General features: G+C 46.9%; 1 long non-coding RNA gene across 1 annotated transcript; it reads right to left on the bottom strand.

The window, feature by feature from the left end:
* LOC149868782 (uncharacterized) lies at positions 1-27,268 on the bottom strand. The gene is made up of 3 exons (XR_016441026.1): positions 27,062-27,268; positions 4,509-4,634; positions 1-123 (listed from the first exon to the last, which is right to left on the bottom strand). It is a non-coding gene; the product is annotated as an uncharacterized LOC149868782 (long non-coding RNA).
* Between the last annotated feature and the right edge of the window lie 663 nt (positions 27,269-27,931).

The raw sequence follows: 27,931 nt of genomic DNA, 5'->3' as shown, positions 1-27,931 counted from the left end.
TGGGCCTGCTTTAAAAGGTGCGCTAAGTGTCTCCAAGTTCTGTCACCATGCACCTAAAGAGCAACACTTGACATTCCTAGTCTTCTTCTGGCAGAAGTTGGAAGCTGGAGGTCCCATATCTCGCTGTGGTAGGGAAATGAGAGAATGAACACTGTGTATTTTAGCATGCATTAAAACTGGAAGTGTAAAGCCTTTACCTAGACATTTTTGACACTTAGCACACCTTTTACAGCAGGCCGAGTTCCAAAACTGGATGACAGTTTTGTTGGTAGGAATGGCTCAATATCTCCTTTTATCTTCACCTCTTTATCCACCTTTACATTTTCTAATAAGTAAAAGGCATTTCAATAGAAAAAAATAGTTGTAGTTGTCATGAATATGTTTAGACCACAAACTGATATGCTTATCCATATTGGGTGATGCCTTACTTTACTCTGCAAACTGTCCTATTTACTTCAGCGATGCGTCCTTTGCATTGGAGTATTACTCAGCATGAGTAGAGTCACAGTCTGCTGGAGGCTCAGATGACCACCCCTTTTGTAAATATGACCAAAACACTGTCAAGCTAGGAACATCTCCTTAATGTCATAGGAAAAGATCAGGTATGGTTCTTTATTATGTACAGTGCATAGGAAGATGGAAGGGTGAAAGTGTTTGGGTCTGTCGATATTCTGAAGGACATTAGAGAATATTAGACTAATGATTATTTCCTCCTACTCATAACTTTTTAAAATGCCAATTGTTTTGTTTTAGTTTAACTTAACCAAAGCTTCCTTGAATTTGGGCCTCAGTCTCATTTATTTGTTACCCACTATTCTTCTATCAGAAAGTCAAGTAGTGCTGGTGTAATTAATCTGTGCTGTTATGTATGGAAACAAATATAATTAAATCTGTGAGCACTAAATGAGAGTGATCTAAAAGTGCTGATTGGACCGGCTGTTTGGTTTACAATAGACTGCTGAACCATGCATGCTGTCAAACACGTCAAAGAGAAAGGAACAATATTCAGGCAGGGTTTGTATCCATTGAAATTCAGCAGACAAGGCAAGAGTATAGTGGAATGTCATTTATAACTCAGGATTGTGGGAGTTCTTATGGGCAAGAAGTGGGGCTTCTATTTTTTTCCATTCTGATGGAGAGAAAAATAATATTTTAATAGTCTAAATAATGTCCTAGTTCTATAGACGTAGAAATAATAAAGCAGGAATCCATGTTGCTAATCTTGCTTGACTTCCTTGATAACACAGCCCATAAAACTTCTTTACATTAATTTGTGCTTGAACTACAGTATGTCTTTTAGATAGAAACATACTATTTGATTTAAAAATCACCTGATATGGTGAATGCACTTCTACTGTTAACTCATTCCAGCAGTTATTTACTTTCACTGTTAAAAGCTGGTACATTACTTCTAGCCTGAATTTGCCTAGCTTCAGCTTCTAGCCATTAGAACTTGTTATATTTTTGTCCAACAGATTGAAAAACCATGTGTTATCAACTTTGTAAACTGTGATGCTCTACCTCCTGTTTGAGATGCTTGCTAACCTAACCTCCAAGTCGTTCGCTACAAGGTTTGTTTTCTAGTCTTCTACTCATTCTTGTAGTTGTTCTCTGAAACATTTCTTACATCTGTGAATAGTGGATACCAAAGCTAGATCTCATATTCCAGTAGCAGTCATGCCACTACCAACTAGAGAGGTAAATAGCCTCCTAAGTCCTGCCAGATATTCCCCTACTTATATCTCCAAGGGCGACTTTAGTCCTTTTAGCTATAGTTTGATATTGAGAGCTCACTTTCAGCTGATGGTTCAATTCATCACCAGCTGAGGATGAAAAAGAATTTCTTTCCCCCCTCATGAATGCTATTGGTTTCTGTTTCTCTTTTTCTTTCCTCTGAGCTTTGGAAGCATTGGGAGCTTTGGGAGCCTTCAACTGCCTGAAGGGTGGTTCCAAAGAGAAGATAGACTGCTCTCAGTGGTGACAGATGACAGAACAAGGAACAAAGGTCTCAAGTTGCAGCAAGGGCACTTTGGGTTAGATATTAGGAAAGACTCTCTCACTAGGAGGGTGATGAAGCACTGGAACAGGTTACCCGGAGAGGTGGTAGAATCTCCATCCTTGGGCATTTTTAAGACCTGGCTAGACAAAGCCTTGGCTGAGATGATATAGGTGGAGATAGTCATACTTTGAGCAGGGATTAGACTACATGGCCTCCTGAAGTCCCTTCCAACCCTAATTTTGCATCCTTCTATGATTGGCCACAGCTAAAGCTGGGCATTTTGACCAGTGTGTGCTGATGCTCCTGCCAGTAATTGATAACCTAGAGATTCCTGGCTAGAGAATGAGGCTTGGAGGGAGCATTTTGGGGATTCCTTAGTTTAACAATGGCTTGCAAACTCAGGGGACTGCACCCAATATTCTAGGACAGTGATCCTCAACCAGGACACCACAGGCTTGTCCCAACCTGATCAATTCCCCATCCCCACTGCCCAACCCCCTGTAGGAGGAGATCAGTTTAATATATAAATTAGCTTTTGAAATCACATGCTATCCATTACACAAAAGTTATGGAAAGGCCCCACAAGTCAAATGAGGGGTTCCTTGAGTCCAAAGAAAGGTTGAGAAGCACTGTTCTAGGAGGTCTCCTCCAGTCCTGTGGTTCTTTATCAGAGTTCCTGCTTCCCAGACTCCTCAGGTTGTAAATCAGCATCCTGCGTTCCAAGATGTACAACCTTATGTTGCCTATAATGGAATATACTATTTGATTATGGCCAACCTAACAGTGATCCAGATAACTCTGTATCAGAGAATTAGCTTTATTACTTACCAGTTTACTGATATTTTCGTTTTATTTTGTAAATTGTATGGCTTTTTCCAGAGCACTGAAATGTGAAGTAAAATAGGGCCAAGAATTGATTCCTGCAAAACCCCACTAGAAGCACTTGCTTTGTGATGATCCCCACTTTACAATCACACCAGGATACCTATCAAGTTAGCTAGTTTTTAATCCATTTAATCTTGTATCATTTTAGTTTCTTAAATAAAACATAGATAAGGATATTTCATACATTAAAGTAGCAGAAGTAATATTTAAAGTTTCATATGGCAGTAATATCTGATGTAAAAACCAACACTAGCAGGAAAATAACATGAGTTTTTGGGAGTGGAGAGTGGGAAGGGAAAAAGAACTTCTTGTATGTATTCTCCATCCATTTCAGTAGTAAAATGAGGTGAGGGGGGCATTGTTTTAGGTCTGTTAGGGAAATTCCCAAAAGGTAGTTTGCAGTTGGTTGCTTACAAAGTTTTGCATTCCTGTTGCAATTATTTTAACACTGAGGGCCCAATCCATCTCCTTCTGAGGTCAATGGAAACAGTCCTATTAATTTCTAGGGGAGTTGAAGCAGGCCCCAGTGTCTTAAAGCCTATACATTGTAAAGTAATTTCAGATTCTTGGATAAAAGTTACTGTATTGTGTAAGCTCAAACTATGTCATTTGTCACTATTCATAGTTTGCATTTAAATCAGGAAAAGCTAAGAGGTTTCTTATCATTTTCTTGTCTGTTTTTCTGGGTTCATATGAATCCAAAACTGAGGGCATGAACTCAACTAAACCACAGTAATAGAAATTCCTGAATACCCTTTGGACTAAAATCATGATGTTCTTTTCAGTGGGAAGTGACTGACAACAGGCTTTGTTCTCTTTTACTAAAGAGGGAATTTGAATTAAAACACACCCCTCTCAGCTCAAACTTATATTTTCTCCTAATAGGGCACATAACCCCTGCTTTGTCTCTATAAACCAAATGATTGATTCTGAGTCACTTTTTATGGAAGAGTTACCTTGGGAACAAACCCATGTACCAGCTGTGTCACAACCATCATTCTGCAATTAGATGAACCAGTCCCCAGGCAGAAAACAATGTCACTATTTAACAAAGGTCAGAGCTTTCAGGTCAAAACAATACAGGTTTGTACTTTAGACTGCAGTCCTCAGTCATTCAACAAAATGCTGCAGAACATTAGAGGAAAGGGGAAGGAAGGGCTTCTTCTTCAGTTGCCATATTTAGTTGCTCAAAAGAGAAAAAAATTAAAGCTAGCAATGTAAACGTCAGTATTTTTACTATTCAGTAAAGCCATTTTGGTATTACCATGGTATCAACTATCAGAAGACCAGTATACTCAAGTTAATAAGTATTTACAAACTTTATGGTTTTAAGAAATATGGGCCCAATCCTCACTCAATTTTTTGTCAGAAGGATAGCAAAGAGCTAGTACATTTCATATGGATTTTTTTGTTTTTGCATGATTTCTGGTGAAATTTCTGGAAGTTTTAGGTCTGTCCCATTTTGACAGATAGCTGCCATCCTAATTTTCATGCATGAGAATAGCATGGAATCATAATGAATTAGGTTTGTGAATAATTTTAGTTTCAAACAGCTCATATTGTGATGATACAGAATGGCATATGAAAAGGGAAATGAAAACACTATGAACAGTTAGATATTTACCTTGCACTATTCTTTCACACTGTCCTGGATGTCCTTCCCCTTTCTTCCATCCCTTATGCTTTAGGTTTTTCTTTCTGTATGCCAGCAGTGTCCTTTTTCAACTTCCATTTTTTATTACATTTCCCACTGAAATAATCAGCCAAAAATGAAGACCATAAACAGAAACAGTGGTAGATAAGGAGAGAGCAGAGCAATGGTTTTTTGAGCAGGAGAACAGTATCATCAGAAAGAGCAGAGTGGATCATCAGGCAGAGGAAGAGGATCAGAGTAGCACTTGGGGAAGGGACAGGGCTTACCCCATGGCATACCTATAAAAAAAGATTGGCCTCTGTTGCTCTAGGTCAATGACTTCTCCAAAATGATTCTCTAAGCAGAAAGAACCCTAACTCTGTAACCCAACATGTTCTGGTTCTAATTGAATATGCATCAGATACCAAGATGCTGATATATTCATACCAAACTTATTTTCTCTTAGTACATCCAGAGAGGACACTTTGGATCAGATCCTAAATGTGATCCTATTCCATCTTACTCAGGTCCCTGAAAAACTCTCGGCCATCTATTTTTGTACACACCACTATCTTAGGCTCTCACACAAAGGAGCAAGTAGGAGGAGGATCCATCTGCCTATTGCCTTAACTATTTTTCATGAGCTGGAGCAGGGTGAACTAGGATCATACTTAGGTGCCTAATAAGTGGAATAGGGGGTAACCCTTCAGAGTAATATACAGTAAGGGACAGTATATTGTAGTGGCTCTGGAGAGACCCCCAGGACGCTTGGAAGCTGAGGAATCATAGTCTCTCTAATGGATTGCCTGCTTCTCTGGGGAGGAAGGAAATGGTGAAATACCTAGGCTTACTACGGTTCATGCTCCCTGCTGGAATTGTATGACTGGGCACAATGTGGAGGAAGGCAAAGCTTCTCTGCTTCTCTGGTCATTTCACACAGAAAAATGTGGTCTCAATGGTTTGTGCACAATTTAGTCAACTGCAGCAATAGAGTGTACAGGCCCCTAGGAATAGTGTGCGTCACATTCTGAGGGAACAGTATTCAGCACGCTGTTTATTTCGATCAAAAAAATCAGAAAACCAGAAATGGCATTGCCACTTCAGCTGGAGTATACAAGCATGCAGGTAAATTGTGAATGCAATATGATTTCATAGATTTCATAGACATTAGGGCTGGAAGGGACCTCAGGAGATCATCGAGTCCAGCCCCCTGCCCAAAGGGCAGGAAGTCAGCTGGGGTCATGGGATCCCAGCAAGATAAGCATCCAATTTACTCTTGAAGGTGTTCAGTGTAGGTGCTTGAACCATCTCCGCTGGCAGACTGTTCCAGACCTTGGGGGCTCGGACAGTAAAGAAATTCTTCCTTATGTCCAGCCTGAAACGGTCTTGCAGGAGTTTATAACCATTCAACCTTGTCATCCCTTGGAGCGCTCTGGTAAACAAATGTTCACCCATATCCTGGTGAACACCCCTTATAAACTTATAGGTGGTCATCAGATCACCCCTGAGCCTGTGCTTTTCCAGGCTGAAGAGTCCCATAGCTCTCAGCCTCTTGTCATAAGGTCTGTTTTCCTGACCTCTGATCATGCGCGTGGCTCTCCTCTGGACTCTCTCAAGCTTCTCCACATCCTTTTTGAATTGTGGAGCCCAAAACTGGACGCAGTACTCCAGCTGCGGCCTCACCAAGGCCGAGTACAAGGGGAGAATGACGTCCCAGGATTTGCTCGAGAAGCATCTATGGATGCAAGCCAGCGTTTTGGTCGCTTTAGTAGCCGCAGCATCGCATTGGAGGCTCATGTTCATCTTGTGGTCAATGATGACCCCCCAAGTCTCTTAATTCTGTAGTACTATCCAACGTAGCGCTGCCGAGCCTATAAGGATGCTGCAGGTTTTTCCTCCCAAGGTGGAGAACCTTGCATTTTTTGGTGTTAAACACCATCAGGTTCTCGTCCGCCCATTTGCTGAGCTTGTCCAGGTCAGCCTGGATCACCCACCTATCTTCTGACGTGGATGCTTTGCCCCAAAGTTTGGTGTCATCGGCGAACTTGGCCAGTCCACTCCTGACTCCAATGTCCACATCGTTAATGAAGATGTTGAACAGTATGGGTCCCAGGACAGAGCCTTGAGGGACCCTACTGGTCACAGGGCACCATGATGAGTGACTGCCATCAATTACAACCCTCTGGGTCCGACCACGGAGCCAGTTTCCCAGCCAGCGGATCATGGTGGAGCCAAGGCCACAACTGGGCAGTTTGGCCAAGAGGTGATCATGGGATACCAGATCAAAGGCTTTTTTGAAGTCAAGATATATGACATCAATCTCTTCTCCCTTGTCCAGGTGATAGGTCACCTGGTCATAGAAGGAAATGAGATTGGTCAAACAAGACCTACCCACAGCAAACCCATGCTGGCTATCCCTTAGGATGTTAGCCTGGGCCAGTCCATCGAGGATGGCCTCCTTAATAAACTTTTCTAAGATCTTCCCCAGAATAGAAGTCAGGCTAATGGGCCTGTAGTTAGCCGGATCCACTCTCCTCCCTTTCTTGAAGATCAGCACCACATTGGCCTTCTTCCAGTCTTCAGGCACTACACCAGAGCGCCAGGAGTTTTCAAAGATCCGTGCCAGGGGCTGGGCTATGACGCTCGCCAGCTCCTTGAGTACCCTGGGGTGCAGATTGTCAGGGCCAACTGACTTGAAGGTATCCAGCTTCTCAAGGTGTTCTTTCACGAGGTCAGCATTTATGGAGGGTAGGGGATCCCCCTCACCCAGATTTCCCCGTCCCATAGCAGGCATGGGCATCCCATGTGACTGATGAAAGACTGACGCAAAGTACCTATTTAATAGGTTGGCTTTTTCCTGGGCTTCAGTTGCCAGTTGCCCCATCTGGTTTAGCAGGGGTCCAACATTGCCCTTGCTTTTCTTCCGGCTCCCCACATATCTGAAAAAGGACTTTTTGTTGTCCTTGATGCCTGAAGCTAGTTGGAGTTCAGTTGCAGCCTTGGCTTTCCTGGTTTGCTCCCTGCAGGACCAGACCAGCGCGGAGTAATCCTCCTTGGAGGTGAATCCCATCCTCCATCCTTTATAGGCTTTCCTTTTAAGCCACAGGAGGTCCACTAGGTCCCTGGAGAGCCAGGGGGGCTGCTGTGCCTTCTTGCTGCCTTTCCTCCATGTTGGAATAGATTTAGCTTGTGCATTGAGGATTGCTTCTTGAGGAGCAACCACTCTTCTTGAACTCCCATCACCCTGGGGTCATGGTCCCTGAGGGCCTGACCGACAAGCCTCTTGAGCTTGTCAAAGTCAGCTTTTCTGAAGTCAAGGACTTCTGTGTTGCTGACGGACTTGCCAGCTTTACAGCGGATGGTGAAGTTGATCAGCTCATGTTCGCTGTCACCCAGCTTCCCATCGATCACTAGGTTGCTGATTAGGTTGTTCCCCATAGCCAGTACCAGGTCGAGCAGCGCTTTGCCTCTCGTTGGCCCATAGACTTCTTGAGTCAGGTAGAGATCATCCACGCACGAGAGAAAGCTTTGCAACCGCTCGGATTTTGCTGAGTGATCTTTCCAGGAGATGTCCGGGTAATTGAAGTCACCCATGACAACCAAGGTCCTGGAGCAAGCGGCCTCAGTCAGTTCCCTGGCGAACTCCTGGTCAAGCTCAGGACTTTGAGTGGGAGGTCTGTAGTAGACTCCCACCGTTGTGTCCCCTGTGCCGAATTCCCCACGAATTTTTACCCAGAGGGTCTCTAGCTGTCCATGCCGGTCGCCAACATCAGCTTGCAGGGACATGTAGCTTTCCTTCACATAGAGAGCTACACCCCCGCCCCTTTTGTCAACACGATCCGTCCTGTACAGGGTATATCCCTCTATACCCGTGGTCCAGTCATGGGTGGAGTCCCACCAGGTCTCTGTTATCCCAATGACATCGTATTTCTTTGCACTGAGCAGGAGGACAAGCTCCTCCTGCTTGTTGCCCAGGCTTCTGGCATTAGTGTACAGGCAGGCAAGTGTGCCCTTGGGGGCTCTTGCCTTGCCCACAGATTGTGCCAGGGCTGAGGCAGGGGTGGGCTCCCTTAAGTGCCTTGGTCTGCTGGCTTTGCAAGGGTCGCTCAGCGGGCCAGCAGTGGTGGTAGTCCCCCCATTCCCCCAACAGGCTTAGTTTAAAGCCCGATGGAGCAGGTCAGCCAGCCTGGCTGAGAAGAGCCTCCTCCTCAGGAGGGAGAGGTGGAGGCCATCTCTTCCCAGCAGCTCACTGCCTCTCTCGCCAAAGAGCGGGCTGTGGTCATGGAAGCCAAAGCCTTCCCGATAACACCAGCGCCGCAGTCTTTGGTTCACTGCATGGATCCTCCTCTCCCTCCTCAGCCCATAGCCCGAGACTGGGAGGATCGACGAAAACACCACCTGAGCTCCCAGACCCCTAAGCCCCGCTCCCAACTCCCTGTAGCGCCTCATGACCTGGCTGGGGGTGCTCCGAGCCGTGTCATTGGTGCCCATATGAATAAGGAGCATGGGGTAGTGGTCTGTGGGACGGAGGATCTGCAGGATCCTCTCCACAATGTCTCAGATGCGGGCCCCCGGGAAGCAGCAGACTTCCCGGGCTAAGGGGTCGGGGCGGCAGATTGCCCCCTCAGTGCCCCACAGGATGGAGTCTCCCACAACAAACACCTTTCGCTTTGTCTTGGGGAGAGCGGGGCCAGTAGCTGTGGTTGAGCCTGGGTTGCCTGCGAGAGCTGGCAACTGAGCAGGCTCTGCTGGGGCTGCAAGAGGTGCGAACCTGTTGCTAAGCTCCGGTGAGGGAGGGGCCTTGGTGCGGCGGGCCTTGGGGCCCTTGACCACCTTGGTCCATGCCCCTGACTGGGCAGAGCGGGAGGTCCCAGAGTCCTCCTTAGTCATGGAGGGAGACGGAGCTCTCCCCTGCAGCTCCCGGGGGAGAAGGGCCTGGCAGTAGGAGTCTGTCTCCTGCTCACAGTCCCTGATGGCACGCAGTCTCTGGACTGTGGCCTGGAGCTCCTCCTGCTGGCGCGCCAGAGACCCCAGTAGGGAGCAGACCCCACAAGGGGAGGTGGCCATGCTCCCAGGCCACAGAGCCTGAAAAAGGGACAGCCAGCCCCCGCAGCCAAGAGCCAGGGGCTCTGTCTGCGTGAAGCCCGGGACCATGGGCTCCGTCTGGGTGGCCGTCTCTGAGGTGCCCAATGGGGGTGCCGCAGAGCCTGAGGGGACCCTCAGGGTGTGGCGCCTGCCCATCCGTGTCATGCCTCTTGTAGGCTGGCTATGACTGGGGCTGACTACTCTGGGGGGGGTCGCGGGCAGGGTCCCGTGCCCTCCCGCGCCCTCCCCTGCGCGAACTCCGCGCTAACTCAAGTGCCTGTTTATGCAGCCTGTTCACATGGCTCCCTGGGGGGCTGGGCCAAGTAGGGGCCTGGGCGGGGGCTTAACCCAGCCCGGCACCAGGCAGCGGCCTCCTCCCAGGGAGCGAGGAGTTAACCCCTTCCCACCACGAGCCCGCTTACCTCCGGCTGTGCTGGGGGGTCGGCAGGGGGCTCTGCAGCTGCTGAGGGGGTGTCTGGGGGGCTTCGGGGGAGGGGGGGCGCAGCGGGCTTCACCCACAAGTTTCTCACTGCTCCGGAGCCTAACTGAGCTTTTTTGACTCAGCCAGCTTATGCAATAGTGTAAAAAAGAAGAATTCAACTCAAACTTATCTACTAGTCTAGAAATGGCACTGTCAGAAATCCCACTCCTACTCTCCTCCCCCCAAAACCCCCTCCAAAAAAACGTGGCTAATGCCACCCACCCCCCCCATTCTGACTAATAATACTAAGTCTGACCAAACATATAGGGTTTTTCAATGATTTTCACCCATGGTGGTGGTGTTATTTATTTTAGTGAGTACCCAAGTGGTACAATAGATATGATGTAAAATTTGAAATATGAAATGTAAAGTAGGGAGATATGCCTCTCTGTTTATGTGAAAATGGCAAAAGGAGCTTAAATAGGCATCACACAACTTTGAGCCATGCAAGAACCTTAGACCAGAAGTATGGAGAGCCCTCCTGACAAACTAGCACAACACAAGCAGCTCTTCACGGGAGAAGCAGCATCCTTAACTGCATTATAGTTACAGAGGGATGCTCCTATATCACTAAGTGTGGCCATTTGTAATACACCTCACATCTCAAATAACCATGCTAGTTCCAAGGCTGGTGTGGCAGTTCAAAGCTACTGTACTCAAATCTAAGATCAGGTGTGCTCCTCCCCCCACACCTCATCAGCATGGGAGAGAAAAGCCCCTCATCTTATATTTGTGTCCAAAGCAAGAGGTGGAAATGGGGGGAGCAGGAAGTTTCTGTGGCTTTGACTCTGGCTCTGAACCCAGATTAGGGCCAGAGTCCTATCCACAGCAGACACCTGCTCCCCTCTCTCCACTTCCCCTCTGCAGCTTCTGCCAAGTCTCTGGATCTGAATTGAATCAGGAGATCCTTTATTCTCTCTGAATCAAATTGGAACCTTTCATATTGATTCAGAAAGATTCGTAGATTCGGATACAGACACAGTTTTAAATATTTTTCCTACATACCTTGAGGTACCAGGTGCAGCTTGTGAATGCTGCGATGCTGGGGTGGATGGAGCTTCCCGGGGGGGGAAGGGAAGACCCAGTGCGCTCAGCAGCAAACCTGCAAGTGGACTGGAAGTACTTCCAGTCCACTTCTGGGTCCACCAGGGAGCATGCAGAGGGGGCCTCCCACGCCTCCCCCGGCTCTGTGATCAGCCATGGAGGGACCCCAGGTGCCCCCCCAGACCTAGGAGGCACCAGTCACCAAGCCAGTGGGGCACGGGGGGCCCCCCCTGCACGGTCCCCAGCAGACCTGGAAGTTCTTCTGGTCCACTTCCAGGTCTGCTGCCAAGTGCGCTGGGAAGCCCCCCACACTCCTGTGGGATGTTCCATCTGCCCCACCATCACAGTTCTCACAAGCCACCTGGCACCTTGAGGTATGTAGAAAAAAACATTTAAAGCTGTGTCTGTATCCGAATCTACGAATCTTTCCGAATCAATATGGAAGGTTCCAATTCGATTCAGAGAGATTAAAGGATCTCCTGATTCAGTTCGGATCCAGAGACTTGGCCACTGAACTGAGCCAAATCTCTGACAAATTGAATCAGGGACTGAAGCTTTGCACAACCCTACTAGGCACCATCTGACATTAAAGGGAGCAGGAGCAGGGAAGAGGCAGAGACTGGGAGGAAGGGGAAGAGACTGTAGAGGGAAAAAGTGGTCAGCAGTAGATGGCAAGGGGATTACCCAACCCCCCATTAACTGTGTTCCTTGCTGTAGTGGAGGGGAGGGGGGAGAGGAATGAAAAATTCAAGACAGCCCTCTCTGATAATTAGATTCTATACCTGGAAAATTATAACAAATTTATAATTTTTCCATATATAGAATCTAATTATTGGGAGGTCATCTTAAATTCAAGGTCATCTTACATTTGAGTAAATACAGTAGGTTATATAATGAGGAGATTTGGAGGGAACAGCTTGCTATCATTTTGCTCATCACAGTCTGAATGCACCCACTGAGGAGATGATCCATAGCATAATCTAGGTTGATCTGCTGATGATCTAGTGGTAACATGCCTCATGATTTTAAGAGAGGTATAGTAGTTGTTTTTGCTTGAAAGCATCGGCTAAAACAATAACTTTTATTACCAAGCCCACAATACCAGGGGGAAAATACAAATTTGATTGGTTTCTTTATGCTTTTTCTTTTCTTTTTTTTCTCATCAAATCATAAGAAAGTGGAGCAGTTTATCTGCTGTAGTAGGATGCTTGATGGTAGGAAATGGGATATCGGGGCTTTGTTACATGTTACACTGCGAGCTGTACAAATGTTGATTGGTGTTAGTTCTAGCACAAGTTGGGAGCAGACACATGTTCAGGCCAGGAGGGCCTGGAGGACTAAAAGGTAAGAGCTCCCCCTTCCCGTTCCAGGCTTCTCCCTGCCCCTTGGGACTCCCCTGGTTCTGCCCCCACTCCTGGGGCTCCCCTGTCTCTCCCCCACCCTGGGGCGTTACTTGTGGTTGCCTGCAGTGTCTTAGGGGAACAGGCAGGGGAGGGTTAACCTGCCTGCCCAGCTGCCCCTGCTACTCTTCTGGCCCAGAGAGCAGCTACAGTGGTGGCCAAGCAGTCACGTTAACCCTTCCCTGCCTGCTCTCCTGGGACAGACAGTGTGGGCAACCACAAGTAAGCAGGGGGTAGGGGACAAGAGGTAGTGAGCAGATCTGGGGTGCTGGAAGAGGGGTAGTAGGCCCAATCCAGGCTAGCAAGAGAAGGGGGGATAGATGGGCTGTTTAAGGTGTTGCCAAGAGCAACTACACCTTAGTGTAATGTGAGCTGGGGAATATGAATCAGAGATAAGATTTCAGGACAGCCCTAGATTTCAGGAGAGCAAACTTCAATGAGCTAAGGAGGATAGTTGGGGAAGCGCTGTGGTCCCAGAGGGGAGGGGAGCCAGGTGTCCAAGGAGAGTGGTCGTTCCTTAAGGAGACGATCCTCCAAACCCAGAGGAAGGCAATCCCAATGAGGATCAAAGGGAGCAGGAGGGCACACAAGCCTCCATGGCTCACCTAGAGCATCTGGGAAAGTCTCCTTGCTATATTGCAGTCGCTCGGGGATGTAGGGGGGGCGGTCAAGAAGGCCAAGGTTGAGATGGAATTAGGGCTAGCTTCCCAGATTAAGGACAATAAGAAGTCCTTCTTTAAATACATAGGGGTAAAAAGAAGGTTCCAGGTAATGTGGGGCCCCTGCAGGACACATTGGGAAATTTGGTCATCACACCAGACAACAAAGCTAATATGTTTAACGATTTCTTTGCCTCCGGCTTCCTAAGTAGAGACCAGAACAGTCACCTCCCTGCTGGGCCCCCCTCGGGCCCCAGGGGAGGCACACCTGGGCCAAGGGTTACTGAGGAACTAGTTAGGGAACTTGGAGGGACTGGACGTATTCAAGTCTGCTGGTCCGGATGATCTTCACCCTAGAGTTCTAAAGGAATTGGCTGAGGTCATTGCAGGACCCCTGGCACGGCTTTATGAGCACTTGTGGGGCTCTGGTGTGGTGCCGGAGGGCTGGAAGAGGGCCAGCGTGGTTCCCATCTTCAAAAAGGGGAAAGAGGAGGACCCGGGAAATGATAGGCCAGTTAGTCTTATGTCAATCCTAGGCAAGCTGTTTGAGAAAATTATTCTGGCACACATCCACAAGGGGCCAGCAGGGGACTGCATGCTTAGGGGCAACCAACATGGGTTCATCAGTGGCAGGTCCTGTCAGACCAACCTGGTGGCCTTTTATGATCAGATCACCAAATCATTAGATGCAGGGGTAGCAGTACACATAGTCTTCCTGGACTTCCGGAAGGCTTTCGACACTGTCTCTCACCCCATTCTCATCAAGAAAATGGGGGACTGCGGTGTCCACACCCACACAGTCAAATGGGTTGCCAACTGGCTGGAGGGCCACACCCAGAGGGTGGTAGTGGATGGGTCCTCCTCAACCTGGAAGGATGTGGGCAATGTGGTTCCGCAGGGTTCGGTCCTCGGGCCCGCACTGTTCAACATCTTCATCAGTGACTTGGACGAGGGGGTGAAAAGTACCCTGTTCAAATTTGCTCATGACACTAAGATGTGGGGGGATGTGGGCATGAAAGAAGGAAGCAACAGATTACAATCGGACCTAGACAGGTTACAAGGGTGGGCGGACAAGAATAGGACGGGTTTCAACACAGACAAGTGCAAGGTGATGCACCTTGGGAGGAACAACCGGCACCATACCTACAGGTTAGGGAACTCCCCTCTTGTCAGCACGGAGGTGGAAAAGGATCTTGGAGTCATCATTGACTCCAAGATGAACATGGGCCGGCAGTGTGGGCATGCAGTCAGGAAGGCCAACCATACCTTGTCATGAATCCACAGATGCATCTCGAGCAGATCCAAGGAGGTGATCCTCCCCCTCTATGCGGCACTGGTCAGGCTGCAGTTGGAGTACTGGGTCCAGGTCTGGGCACCGCACTTCAAGAGGGATGTCGACAGCATGGAGAGGGTTCAGAGGAGGACCACTCGCATGATCAGGGGACAGCAGGGCAGGCCCTATGAGGAGAGGCTGAGGGACCTGAACCTGTTCAGTCTCCAAAAGAGAAGGCTGAGGGGGGATTTAGTGGCCTGTTACAAACTAGTCAGGGGGGGAATCAGCAGGCATTGGGGGAGTCACTGTTCCCCCGAGCACTGCCAGGAGTGACCAGGAATAACGGTCACAAGCTGGCAGAGGGTAGATTTAGGCTGGATATCAGGAGGCGCTACTTCACGGTCAGGGTGGCTAGGATCTGGAACCAACTTCCAAGAGAAGTGGTGTAGGCTCCTATCCTGGGGGTGTTTAAGAGGAGGTTAGATGAACACCTTGCTGGGGTCGTTTGACCCCAGTATTCTTTCCTACCATGGCAGGGGGTCGGACTAGATGATCTACTCAGGTCCCTTCCGACCCTAGAAACTATGAAACTATGAAACTATAATCCCGCCCTGGTGTGGCATAACTTTGAGCCACGTTAATTAGTGCTTAAAACCAGTTTCAGGTGTTAATGTGTAGACAATCTAGGAGTTTAGAGTTCCAGAAGCTACCCAAAATTACCATTTCATGAGGCCCTTAGAAAGTACTGATAACCACTTTGTGAACCAGTCTTATAAAAATACCACCAGTTACTTTTGTTGAATTGAATTGTACAGCAATTAGTTTTGTGTGTGAAGAGTTCGATCTCACAGTATTCTCTGACTAAGAAGTAGAGGGCTAGCTCTTGTCTATACAGTACATGGATGTTTGCTTCAAATTCAGGCTGCAAGCTTATTTAGAAGCTCATTTTTAATTTTTCTGAGCCACCTTCAGTGAGGTGGTTATAAGAAGACTGCGATCAAGAATGACTCCTAAATAAACTGTCTTGTACCAGCCATTTCTATTCTTGATTAATGGATGACTCATGCATGAGCTCCCTGGGTGTCACCACTGGGAAGAGAAGTACAAAAAGGAGAGGAAGGCCATTTTCCCATCAAATCTTCCTTCACTGACCTCAGGAAAGACCCATATACTTTTTGGAAAGAGAGACCCATGACCTTGAAGGTGGATGAAAAAGGTGCAAGATGAAATGGAACTTGAGATTTTCAGCTGGGCCCCATTTCAAATACCATTTCATCTACCTCTAAATTCAGATAGCCTTCTGCCCCCAGGTCTCACACACCTAATTTCTTAACATGTATCTGGTCTGGGTAAAGACTCTGAATAGAACTTCATCAGGAACTCCCATGGAGCATATTTTTCCTGTTGCGTACATGTGGTGTCTTACCCATATCTAATGGCTCTTCTAGCTGTCAGAGCCAAGCAACTCAGTGTCATTTCTCCACTGTAGACAAGTCATGTATGTAGAGTTATGAGCCAATTTGCTCTTTTCATCCCACTAATACCGGCTGCTTGCAGATGTGGGGAACCTGCCCCACCCCCCAAAAAAACCAACGCTTTAGAGTCAGTGTACTTCTTACCAAGCCCAGCACACTTCTAGAAGAGGCATTGCATTAGTTAGACCCAGCTCTACCAATATCTGTATAGATCAGGCATTTTAGTGGGGGGGGTTTTGGGTGCTTTTACTGGAGCTTTTTGGGTGCTTTTATCTAATAGCTGATTGAATCAGTTATTAGATAACAGTGCTAAAAAGCCCCACTGAAGTTGTAAATTGACAGTATAATTTGCAATTTCCTAACATGACCCTTCAGGTCACACAGTAGTCATGGGTTAAATGCAGGTCAAAATAGACATTTTATGTTATTTACAACAACATGATAAGCAGGGTCACATGCAGCCTCTGATTTCCCTTTTAGCCACCCCCAATACCACCCACATGCTATTCAATTTTTCTTGTCAGAGGTCTCAACAGTCCTCTCCAGCCTTCTCTTGGTAGCCATCCACAACATTTCCACCCTCTGAGTTCTCACATTCTTGGCAACCAAACTGCAACTGACTTCTCTTCCTTTGCTCACTCCTTATATAACTTTAAAAGGGAGGAAGTCAGAAATGGGGGTGGCTGGAGTTTTGGCCCAGCCTCCTCACCCTTTAGGCACAGATCTTCCTACCCTGTGACACATGCTCTTAAACTAAAAATCTGTAGCAAAAGAAATGTGTGCAGGTTGAGCACTTCCTATTTAGAGACTGTGGAAGGTCAAAGATACTAATGTGAATTAGACACAGGGTTGAAGTTCAATCTAAACAAAAAATAACAATGGTGTAAAGGAACTTACTAGTCATTGGGCGGGGTGGAAATAAAATGAATATAGAAAAGGATTAAATCAGATCTGAAAGAATCATAAGTACAATTTCCTTGAGAATGACTGGGATTAACAACAAGGTGCGACATCAAGAGAATGCACAGGTATTTGAAGCCATAACTCCAGGGTTAGATTTCATAGATTTCAAAAAGGGAACACAGGAAGCCAAAGACACATAATAATTTCTACAAGAGCTGCAAAAGAGACACTATAAAGATGAATAACAAAGGCATGCCGTGCCTGAACCAATTTAACATAGAGAATACTTCAAAGACCAGATTTGTTCTAGTACATAGGCGTTAGAAAATGACATTAAATTACATTTTTAAATAAAAGGGAAGAAAAAAATGGGGCTATTCTCAATTTACTAGTGTTCAGCACTGCTTATTTTTATGATACATTTCCAAGCTCTTTCTTAATTGATATGGGAGCTGCAAAAGTGTTCTGATGATTTAGGAGTGGTAAAAACAGATGTCGCCAAACACAGGTCCCACCACAGATGATCCATTTTATTGTGTGAAACATGTCTCCCATTGTCCTGCACTGGGCAGGGACCTAATGCAGGACAGCAGGTGATATGTTCCCTTGCCTGTGGATTTGCCACATCCCTGCCGCCCCAGTCCTCCTTTCCAGGATCTGCACCAGGTCCTACACTGACCAGTGCTTCGTGTGGAGGAATGGGTATGCGGAGGTCTCAGTGTGGGGCAAAGTGGGGGTGTGGGATGGTACAGGACCCAAGGAATTCCCAGTGCCCCATGCCTCCCCATCAGGATCCATGCCAACCCATGCTGCCTTGTGAAGCATGGGCCAGCACACGCACTGGCAAGGAAGTAAAGGGTGCCTGGGGACTTTCTGGAGCACCATGCCTCCATTCTGGGACCCGTGCAGACCCATGCTTCATACAGAGGCACAGATAAGTGTGGATCCTGGCATGGAGGCATTGCATTCTGGGAATTCCCCAGGCCTCACACTAACCCATGCTTTCTTGCTGAGACGTGTGCCAACTTATGCCTATCACAGGTCCCAGCATGGAAGCATGGAGCTACACATGTTCCACTATAGAGACATGGGGTGCCAGGGATTCTCTGGATCCTGTGCCTCCATACAGGAACCTGCATGGACTCTCCCCTCTTACAGATACATGCCCCTGGGGATCCCAGAGTGGGTCTCTATATGCAGGAACCCCAACTTTCCCAGCTTAGAGAGGAGCCCCAAAATTTCCCAGCATAGGCAACTGGTAGGGGGTGCATGGGGGTGCACCTGCCCCCCCCCGACGGCTGACACTGATGCTGTCAGTAGGGCTGGTGCCTCCCCCCCACCCCCGACAGGGCCACCTCTGTCGGCGGCTTCTGTGGGTGCCCCCACAGATTCAGGAGGTACCAGTCACTCATGTTTCCTAGGGTGCATCCCTGTAATCAGGGGAAGCCAAGAAGGTGCTTCTGGGCTCTGAGGGGCCTGATCTTGCATGGGAATTCCTGAAGTGTGGAGGATCAGATTTCTAAAGCCCCAGAAGCACCTGCAGTCTCCTGCCACAGAGCAATGAGATGTTCACTGCAATGAAGTGGCACTCATTTGCCTGAGAAATTTCTGGAGCTTTTGTTGTGGCCACTGATGTGGCATGACAAAGGATGGGGACATCTATTTTCTCACTGTTGGTGTTGCCATAAAAATTTTGGCACATTGCTACAAATGTGTCATCCCCAGATTGGCACAGATGCAACATCAAGCAAGGTCAAACAACATTTCTATCCTATAAGTCTCTCATAAGTCTCTTTTGCAAACTCAGCCCGTGACAAACCATGGTCCAGTGGTGTTTTCCTATTCTCAGAGGTCCAACTGAAATACAAAATACAGAACAGCATTGTTCTTGGGATAGTGCCATAGTGCAGTCTTCCCCCATTTGAGATTTGGATTAATTAGAAATCTTGGTATCATCTGAAACTGGGAAAATCCAGCTGCTAAAAGGAATTTTTTTCTGCTTTCCTTTTGCTCTTCCTAGCAATAAATTATGGGGTTGTCGGCAGAAAAGACTGTTTCTCCTTCTAGCCAGAGGGTAAATTCAAAATTAATTTGTAGTTGCTAAAGAGGAGGGGATTATATACAGAAATAAACTGCGTTAAGTAGTGGGTTGGTTAAAAACCTTATTTACCCCTAGATTGGAACTAGATAATATTTGGAGGCATCTTGATGAAACGAATGCTCCCTGATCCATGTGAACGAGTAGGAAATAAGATGCCTGAGGGTCTTGTCTGCATATTGTTATTGCATTACATACACAATAAAATTGTGACATCTTGGTATACCGGGCAATTGAAAATATTTGAACAGCTTTGCAACTTCAAAGTGAATTATAACATACTGAGCCTTTATCACATGTATTTCAATTCTTTTTATTTTTAACCAGCCAACCAACCACATTATATAGAACACAGTATAGAACGAAGGAGGAACTATAATTAACCATGTATAATACAGTTACTGAATCTCAGAGGGGTAAACCCCAGGACCAGATGGCCTAGTAGCCTAAGAAATTAAGGGCAATGAGAAAAGAATGAGCAATTAGTTGAAGAACTGATTACCAGCAGTACTTCATAAAGGTTAGGGGAATCATTGAGGCTGGGAGATAAATAAAAAATGAAACTTAGGAAGGCAGGTGGTACAGTGAATTAATGCAGTCTCCTGTCACCTCTGTAAGGTCTAAGCACAAATCCCAGTTATGAAGAGGACCATGCAGTTTAATACTGTTTTCTGTCTCTCTTGAAAAGAGAGCCATGGCTAGAAAGGAAGAGTTGCAGGCCAAAATTGCAGAAGACTGCCCATGGAAGCTTGCACATCGACTGACACTAGATAGCAATGCTAGCCCCTGACTTTGGTTTTGAAGAAATACTGGAAACCCTTACTACTCATGGGTTTGGCATTTGTGGTTTCAAATATTCGTGAATGCTGAACCTGCATCTTAAAGACACTTAAAAGAGCTCCTCGGCAGCTCCACACTTGCCGCTGCCGGGCTCCCACCACTGTGCTCCCACCATCGCCAGCACAGCCATGCCCACCCCTCAAGCGGCCAGGGGCACTGTGTTCATGAACGCAGGCAGCGTTCATGAACACAGTGCCTTATTCACGGATTTCACCATTTGCAGGGGAAATGAGAACATATTCCCTGTGAATGGCGAGGGTCTCCTCTAAATACACAAGGGGGATTCCTGACTCTGCTTAGGTCAATGTGGAATATCACTCAGTCTGAAGAGGAATTGCAATCAGCACCTGGAAATGGGAGAAAATTATTGTACATATTTGTCAACAATGCACTCTGTTTAAAAGAAAGGGGAATTAATTCAGAAAATGAATCCTGTACTACAAAAGAACTTATTTTCTTTCAGACTATTAAGACCTATTTGTGTGGTGGGCTATGGGCAGGGCTTCTAAGACTGATAGCAGTTTATATCCAAGACACATAACTATTATTTTTTATGGTTGCTCTTGATGTTGCCTTGTAAAAATAATACTGTGCTATTTAGATAGACATTTTTTGTATTTTTATGACTTGAAATAGTTAATATTGTCTTAAAAAGCCTGGACTGTTTGAGATATACGACAAAGACAAAGGAATTATGGCAACATGTAGAGGTAAATTTCTGTCTTTGATAGTCTGTCATAAAGTGTATTTCAAACCAGCTGCTGTGAGTTTGATTTCAAAGCTGTTTTTGACAGCATGTTCCAATTATATCCATATTGAAAGTCTTAGAGTTTTGCTAGAGTGGCAAGGATTTTTTCTTTCTTTCTTTCTTCCTTTTAAATGAGAAATACAATCTGTTCCAGTATCCAGATTTAGTTTATTTATTTTTGGACTTATGAAATGTGCTCTGCCCACTTTGTCTGTCTTAAGGTGTGTGTACCAACAATAGTAAAGTAATATACTCTTTTGAGAAACAAGGACTGGGGGGAAAGGAGGTGAGGGGCAGGGAAACAGTTCCATTCATACCTAGTTCACCCACCATTGCTTTGCAGGGTAGTATCATATTTACTCAAATATAAGACAAACCCTACCCCCCTCCTCCCATTCAGCATGGGGAAAAAGACCTCTTATCTTACATTTGCATACAAAGAAACCTCACTAACTATATATTATGTATCTTTGAACTACTGCTAAAAGCAATGTGCTCAATACAGCAGTGCGAAACGGCACCATTTCGTTTCAACTTCTGCTTCACCATTTTGAAGGGACAATCTTTCATTTTGGCATTTTATTTCATTTCAAAGCACTGTTCCATTTCATTTCGTCGAAACTGTTTCACTGTGTTGATATGTTTCAACATTTCGCCCGTAGGCTATAATGATGAATCACGAAAACTTATAACTGTCATTTCTTGCCTGATTGAGATGAAAATTGCTGGGATGGTAGCCCAATCTGAGGGCATGAAGCCTGCCAAGTTTCACGGAGATAGGTGCAGGGGTTTCTGGGAAACTGGACCTCAAGTTGCTCACAAGCAAAACTCGTGCCACTTGCCAGCAGCAGCAGCCTCCTGTCATTCCGTGTGCAGATCTGAACCCCTGGGAGGGCTGTGGGGCTGTGCCAGACTCCTCCCTGGGCTGCAGGCCCCCAGATCTGCACTCGAGATGACAGGAAGCTGCCACTGCCTCCTGGGACCAGCGCTGGGCACAACCTGCACCCAGCACCGAGAAGATAGGTGCTGCTGCTGGCCCCAGGCAGCAATGGCAGCCTCCTGTCATCCCGCACACAGATCTGAGGGCCTGCAACCCTGGGAGGAGTCTGGCAGCACTGGGAGGGCAGATTGAGCTCCATGGAGCTGGCAAAGCCACTCAGAGTGCAGCCCTGGCTCTCCCTGTCTCCCGCCGCTGGGCTGTACTCTGAGCAGCTCCACCACAGGCTCCTCCACTGCCGAGCTAAGCTCCACAGAGCTGCTCGGAGCACAGCCCTGGCCAGTGGCTCTCCCCCAACTCCCACTGCCAGGCTCAGCTCCCTGGAGCTGGCAGAACCAGTCAGAGTGCAGCCTGGTGGCGGGAGGCGGGGGAGAGCCAGGCCTGCACTTCAAGTGGCTCTGCACGGCCCACAGAGCTCAGCCCGGGAGCAGGAGGCAGAGCACAGGCCTGGCTCTCCACTGTCTCCTGCCACTGGGCTGAGCTCCATAGGGTGGCGAAGCCACACAGAGTGCAGCCCAGTGGCGGGAGGCAGGACTGAGCTCTGACTGGCTCTGCCAGCCCCATGGAGCTCAGCCTGGCAGCAGGAGGTGGGGGAGAGCCCACCACCAGGCTGAGCTCCATGGGACTGGTGGAGCCGCTTGGAGCACAGCCCTGGCTCTCCCCCACCTCCCACCACTGGGCTGCTTCGAAACTTGAAATGCTTCGAAATTTTGAGTTCCCTCATTTCATGTTGAAGGTTTTTGTTTCATTTAGATTTCGCTGTTTCGAGCTTGAAACGCATTGATGAATGAAACACTCGTCAAAATTTTTCACAGCCCTAGTGCTCAGTCATGGAAACTAACTGTGTAGCTGATTGAATGCAGCCAACATTAAACATGACTATAAAATACCTTACCCGCATTGGGCAAACATGCTTATGGGAACCTACCACAAAGTAAGGCTAATGCAACTCATCTGAATGAGATATATGGTAGTGCCCAATGAGCACAGTCCCCTTCAGCACTGATTGTTTTAAGTCATGGGAAGCTGACCTACTATTCTGAATATGTTTCAACTTCCTTTTCACTCCCACAGCAGGGCTGCACCTTTCTTTCCAATTTCCAGTGATTCCTGTTTCTTCATGAGCCTTAAATGTCTGACAAACATCAACAAATTGGGCCCCAAAGAGTTCATCATTCTGGATGAACTAAATCTCTGGGGACTATATGCAAATTACAATATCTGTTTATTTCAAGGTCAGTTTTTTCATAGTTTCATAGTTTCTAGGGTTGGAAGGGACCTGAGCAGATCATCTAGTCCAACCCCCTGCCATGGCAGGAAAGAATACTGGGGTCAAACAACCCCGGCAAAATGTTCATCTAACCTCCTCTTAAACACCCCCAGGATAGGAGCCTGCACCACTTCTCTTGGAAGTTGGTTCCAGACCCTAGCCGCCCTGACCGTGAAGTAGCGCCTCCTGATATCTAACCTAAACCTACCCTCTGCCAGCTTGTGACCATTATTCCTGGTCACTCCTGGCGATGCTCGGGGGAACAGTGACTCCCCCAATGCCTGCTGATCCCCCCAACTAGTTTGTAACAGGCCACTAAATCCCCCCTCAGCCTTCTCTTTTGGAGGCTGAACAGGTTCAGGTCCCGTAGCCTCTCCTCATAGGGCCTGCCCTGTTGTCCCCTGATCAAATTTGCTTCTCAATCCCATGTGCCCAGAGAGAGCAGGGTCTTATAGTAAAAAGCGGGGAAGGGGCTGCAGGAGGAAAAAGGGGGGAGAGGGCAAACAAGATACCTGACCCCCCCCAGATTTATTTTCCCTACTGTAGCAGTGGGAGGGGGACAAATTCAAGTTAAACCTCCAATAATTAGATTCTATACCTGGAAAAAGTATTTGAAACGTATATATTTTCCACATATAAAATCTAATTATGGGGAGTCACCTTATAATCAATGTCATTTTATATTCTAGTAATGATGGTACTTTGGGAAACTGCTACAGACTAGCCTATATTAAAACATCTGATTGTGTTAAAAATCATGTTATTAACATGTTGACCAAGGGAGGGTCATATTTAACATCATGTCATTGGTACCTGTTCTATCTGCCAGTGCTTTACATTGGGTTCTAATTTTTTTTTTTTATATATATATATATAATTAGAACTACATTCTACCCCATCTATTAGGCATCTAAGGAGACTTAAGCTCCTAAGTGTTACACATTTTCAACCACTAACTTTATAGCTGGTTGGCTGTTTTTATAGCTGGATAGTAATTTTTATTATGAGACAATTACTTTGCACAAGTGGCTTGTCTAAAATTAATGGCACAATTAACCAGTTAATTGCGTGATAATTATTTTTCCCTTTTGACTGATCTTGCTTTGCATGTGTGGTGGGTCTAAATTCATTGCAGGGTTTCCCAGGATAGACCAGTCTAATGGTAAAGACAGTCAGGGCTAAACCCAACTGTATCTTCATGTACATATGAAATGGCGATTTGGAGCACTAACTCATAGTTTGGATTCTGTTTGCATTCATGACAGAAGAAGATTGTGCAGGCACCTGCTGAAAGTAAAACAGAGGAGAAAGATAACCCTTCCATCTTTTATCCCAGGGAGCACAAGACCCAGGTTCCCAGTCCCCCTTACCAACAGTATCGAACCACATCCCTTATCCCATAGTATTCTAACCACAAAGCCATGGACTAGGCCAGAGGTGACCAACCTGTGGCATAGGTGCTACACATAGCACGGGCAGCCTCTTTGTGGTGGCACATACCAGATAAGCAAGGGTGGAGGCAGGCAGCATACTGATAGACAGAGTAGGAAGCAGAAAGCAAAGTAGCGCATAGGGAAGGAAGCACAACGAAGAAAGCAGAAAGCAGAGTAGGCAGATGAAGGGAATTGGAGTGGCACTTGGGGATGGTGTGGGGCTACTCTTTGGCACATCTGCCAAAAATATTGGCCTGAACTGGACTAGGCATTGCCAAGAGTGCTTGCCAGCCACCCTTTTAGTAGCAATCAAGACAAGATGCCTGAAATTGGTACCATTACAACCATTAGGTAGCTAGGTAATGTAATCCTATACCTCTGCCAATGGATGGCCTTGCATACCTACCTTGTAATGAATCTATTTCTACTAGGATTTTGTAGCACAGCTGATAATGTAATATAACCCTTCTGCTGGACACCAGTCAGCAGCAAAAAGGGATGGGTTCACATTTTGGGGTACCCCATAAATTATACCAGTGTCTTGAACCCCTACCCAGAAATCTGGGAACACTCAATTTGCTGGGGCATACCCTATAAACAAAATCCACTCCTCACAAGCAATGTAAACACAAAAACTCAAATTTATTACAAAAAAATAAGAACAAAAAACCAAAAGAAAACACTAAATATAATTTTTAAACACTATTAACTACAAAATAAAATCTATAGGTGCCACCCTTTTGGGGAAGCTTTACCCATGCCCAGAGTCTGGGACTTGGGGTTCCCCAAAGGTTAGTTCCAGGGGCCTGTGGGCCTGCACCCCTACACCTGCCCTTAAGGAAATGGGCTGGAGAGGGGGGTCTACACCAGAGAGTCCTATGAGCTGCTCCTTGGGTTTACTGCACCACAGGGAGCTGCTTGAGAGGGTGGGTCCTTCTGCATAGCAAAGGGCTCTATCACTTCTGGAGAAGTGGTAGAGCACTGACCTTCACTTCCACATGGTGGCTGTGAGGAGTTAACTGTGGCTTTTGTCAGCATCCAGCACCCCAAAATTCCTAGTCCCAATCCCAGCTCTCCTGGGCAGAAAACTACAAAAGAACTTGAAGGAAAGGTCAGGCCTATCTTGGCTTGGGCCTGAACTACAATTAGTGCCTGACCACACTGCTTGGTTGAGACATAAACTACAAAAAGGACAAAAGAAGGCCCAGGCCTATCTCTCTGGGCCTGAACTGAGCAGCAAAAGCCAGCCAGGCCTATACTGCACTGAGGCCTGGATCAACAAGATCCAGTCCCTACTCACTGGCTCCCTGGTCACAGGCTCCAGTTACTGGGAATGGGAGCAAGTTCACCCCCATCTGTGGTGTCTGCTCTTTAGTGAGGTCCCTGGAGTCCCAGGTGATTTTGCTCCAGGCCTAGGCAGGCAGACTTTGTGCCTAGGGCCCACGAGCAGGAGACTTGACTACTACAGTCAGGCTCTTCTCCTGAAGAATGAAGAAGAAAAGAAAATAGAGCAGAAGGTGGCCAACAAGGAGTCTGGCCAAAAAGACCAACCTGGAGCTAACTGGAAGAAAGTTGTTTCAGGCTCCAGGACATGTAAGGCTAAGGCTGTCCCTTCCCCTGGCACTGCACAACAGGTATGCTCCCCTCACCATGCTTGAGGAGGCTCTGATGGAGACACTGGAGGAGGAGGTGGGTAATCCAAGAGGAGACACAGAGTGTTAGTGGTGGGAGACTCCCCCTCTGGGACACCAAGGGACATCTGCCATCTAGACCCCCTAGCTTATGAGGTCTGCTACCACCCTGGGGCCTGCATCCGGGATGTTGTGGAAAGGATCCCTAGGCATGTCCAGCCCTCTGACCAGTACTCAATGCTCCTCATCCACATGGGCGAATGACATGGCCAGGAATAATCCAGACCAGGTCATGAGTAACTACAGAGCTCTGAGGGATGGGATCAAGGGGTTGGGGGTTCAGGTAGTCTTGTCCTCTGTGCTTCCATTTGCAAGCCACGGACCTAGGAGGGAAGGATGTGTTGAAGAAGAGAACTGATGAATCCAATGGTGGTGCTACTAAGAGGGCTTTTGTTTCTTTGACCACAGCGCACACTTAAGGAAGACAGGACTCCTTGGAAGGGATGGCAACCACCCCCCACAGAGGGGTAAGTCCCTGTTCTCAGTCAGGATGGCCAATCTTCTAGATAGGGCTTTAAACTAAAATCACTGGGAGATGGGGAAACACTGACTGAAGCATGTTGGGGCACTGGCACACAAAAAAGCTCTGAAGCTGGGGGCACTAGGAGAGCCACTCTTGCAAGAGCTGAGGGAATGGTTCTCCCTCAGCATGACAGGAAATCAAGGGTCTTAATTGGAGGACTCAGGTGCCTGTACACAGGAGCATGGGGAACAAACAGGAGGAGCTAGCCCTCCTACTCCTCGATGAGCATTACAATCTACTTGGGATTATGGAGACCTGGTGGGACTCCTCACATGATTGAAACATAGCCATAGATGGCTACACCCTGCACAGAAGGGACCAAGTAGAAAAGAAAAGCAGAAGGGTAGCTCTCTATGTGAGGGAGCAGTTTTCCTCCTGTTCCCTACATACCTAAAAAATGATTTTTTATTGTCCTTGATTTCTGTGGCTAGTTTAAATTCAGTCACTGCCTTAGCCTTTCTAATCAGCTCCCTACAAACGCAGGCCATTGTTGTATAGTCCTCTTTGGGGATTTTAAAGACTCAAGACGCTGGGGCTGGGTGGGGCATGGCTGGTAGAGCAGGCAGGGGTCTGCCCAAGGCCCCATTCCCCCTCCTCCAACCCCACCCCCCACCCCCTACTTACCAGCATGTAGTCTGGGTCCAGCTCCCTGCAGCAGCGAGTGGGGACTGCCTGAATCTCCGAAGTTCTCTGAATCTTTTCCAAATCAATTTGGAGAGCTTCAAATCAATTCGGATCTTTTTACTGGTTTCCCAATTCAATTTGGATTTGGAGATTCGGCTGCCGAATTAGGTCAAATCTCCTCCGACTCAAATCAGCACCCAAAGCTTCCTACAGCCCTACTTAGCAGCCGCAAGAGAAAGAGAGAAAAGCCTTAGTTGAGTTGTCCTTATATGTCTGGTGTGACATCACCCAAGCTTTGTCCAATTAAGGAATGCCACATTTCAGCCTCTCTCTTACCCAATCTGCCTAAAGAATCTTCTGCTTCCTCTGGCCAATGAGGCCAGAGGATTTTACGTACTTTACATAGATACAGGCTCCAGCTTTCCATGTGCAGACCACCTGGCCAGAAACAGGGGCCATTTTGCCTACATAAACACACGCACACACAATATACAACAACCAAAAGCACAGTGTGGGGGTTACAGTAACCAACTCACCTTTCTTTTAATAGAGACACACCCCCATGGCTGTGTTAGAACAGCTAATTCCAGAATAAAAGTGTTTTGCACTGATATGAGTTTTCAATGGAGTTTCTTAGACACATTTATCTGAGATTGTTGGTCAAAGTGCTTCAGCTGACAATAGCTGGTGTGGTGGCTCCTGGAAAAGGTACATACTCTCAGACAAAGATAGATCTGAGAAAAGTTCATACCCAAAAGAAAAATTATAGCATACGTGCCTACCCAGGCACTGTTGGAAAAGAATGTTCTTAACTTTGGTGTATAAGAGGAATTTCAAAAGAAACTGGGAACACCTTTATCTTGCAAACTT

Source organism: Crocodylus siamensis, chromosome 3 (assembly GCF_052110815.1).
Source record: "Crocodylus siamensis isolate JL-2025a chromosome 3, ASM5211081v1, whole genome shotgun sequence".
Lineage (NCBI taxonomy): Eukaryota > Metazoa > Chordata > Crocodylia > Crocodylidae > Crocodylus > Crocodylus siamensis.
This window is presented reverse-complemented; position numbering and strand designations above follow the sequence as displayed.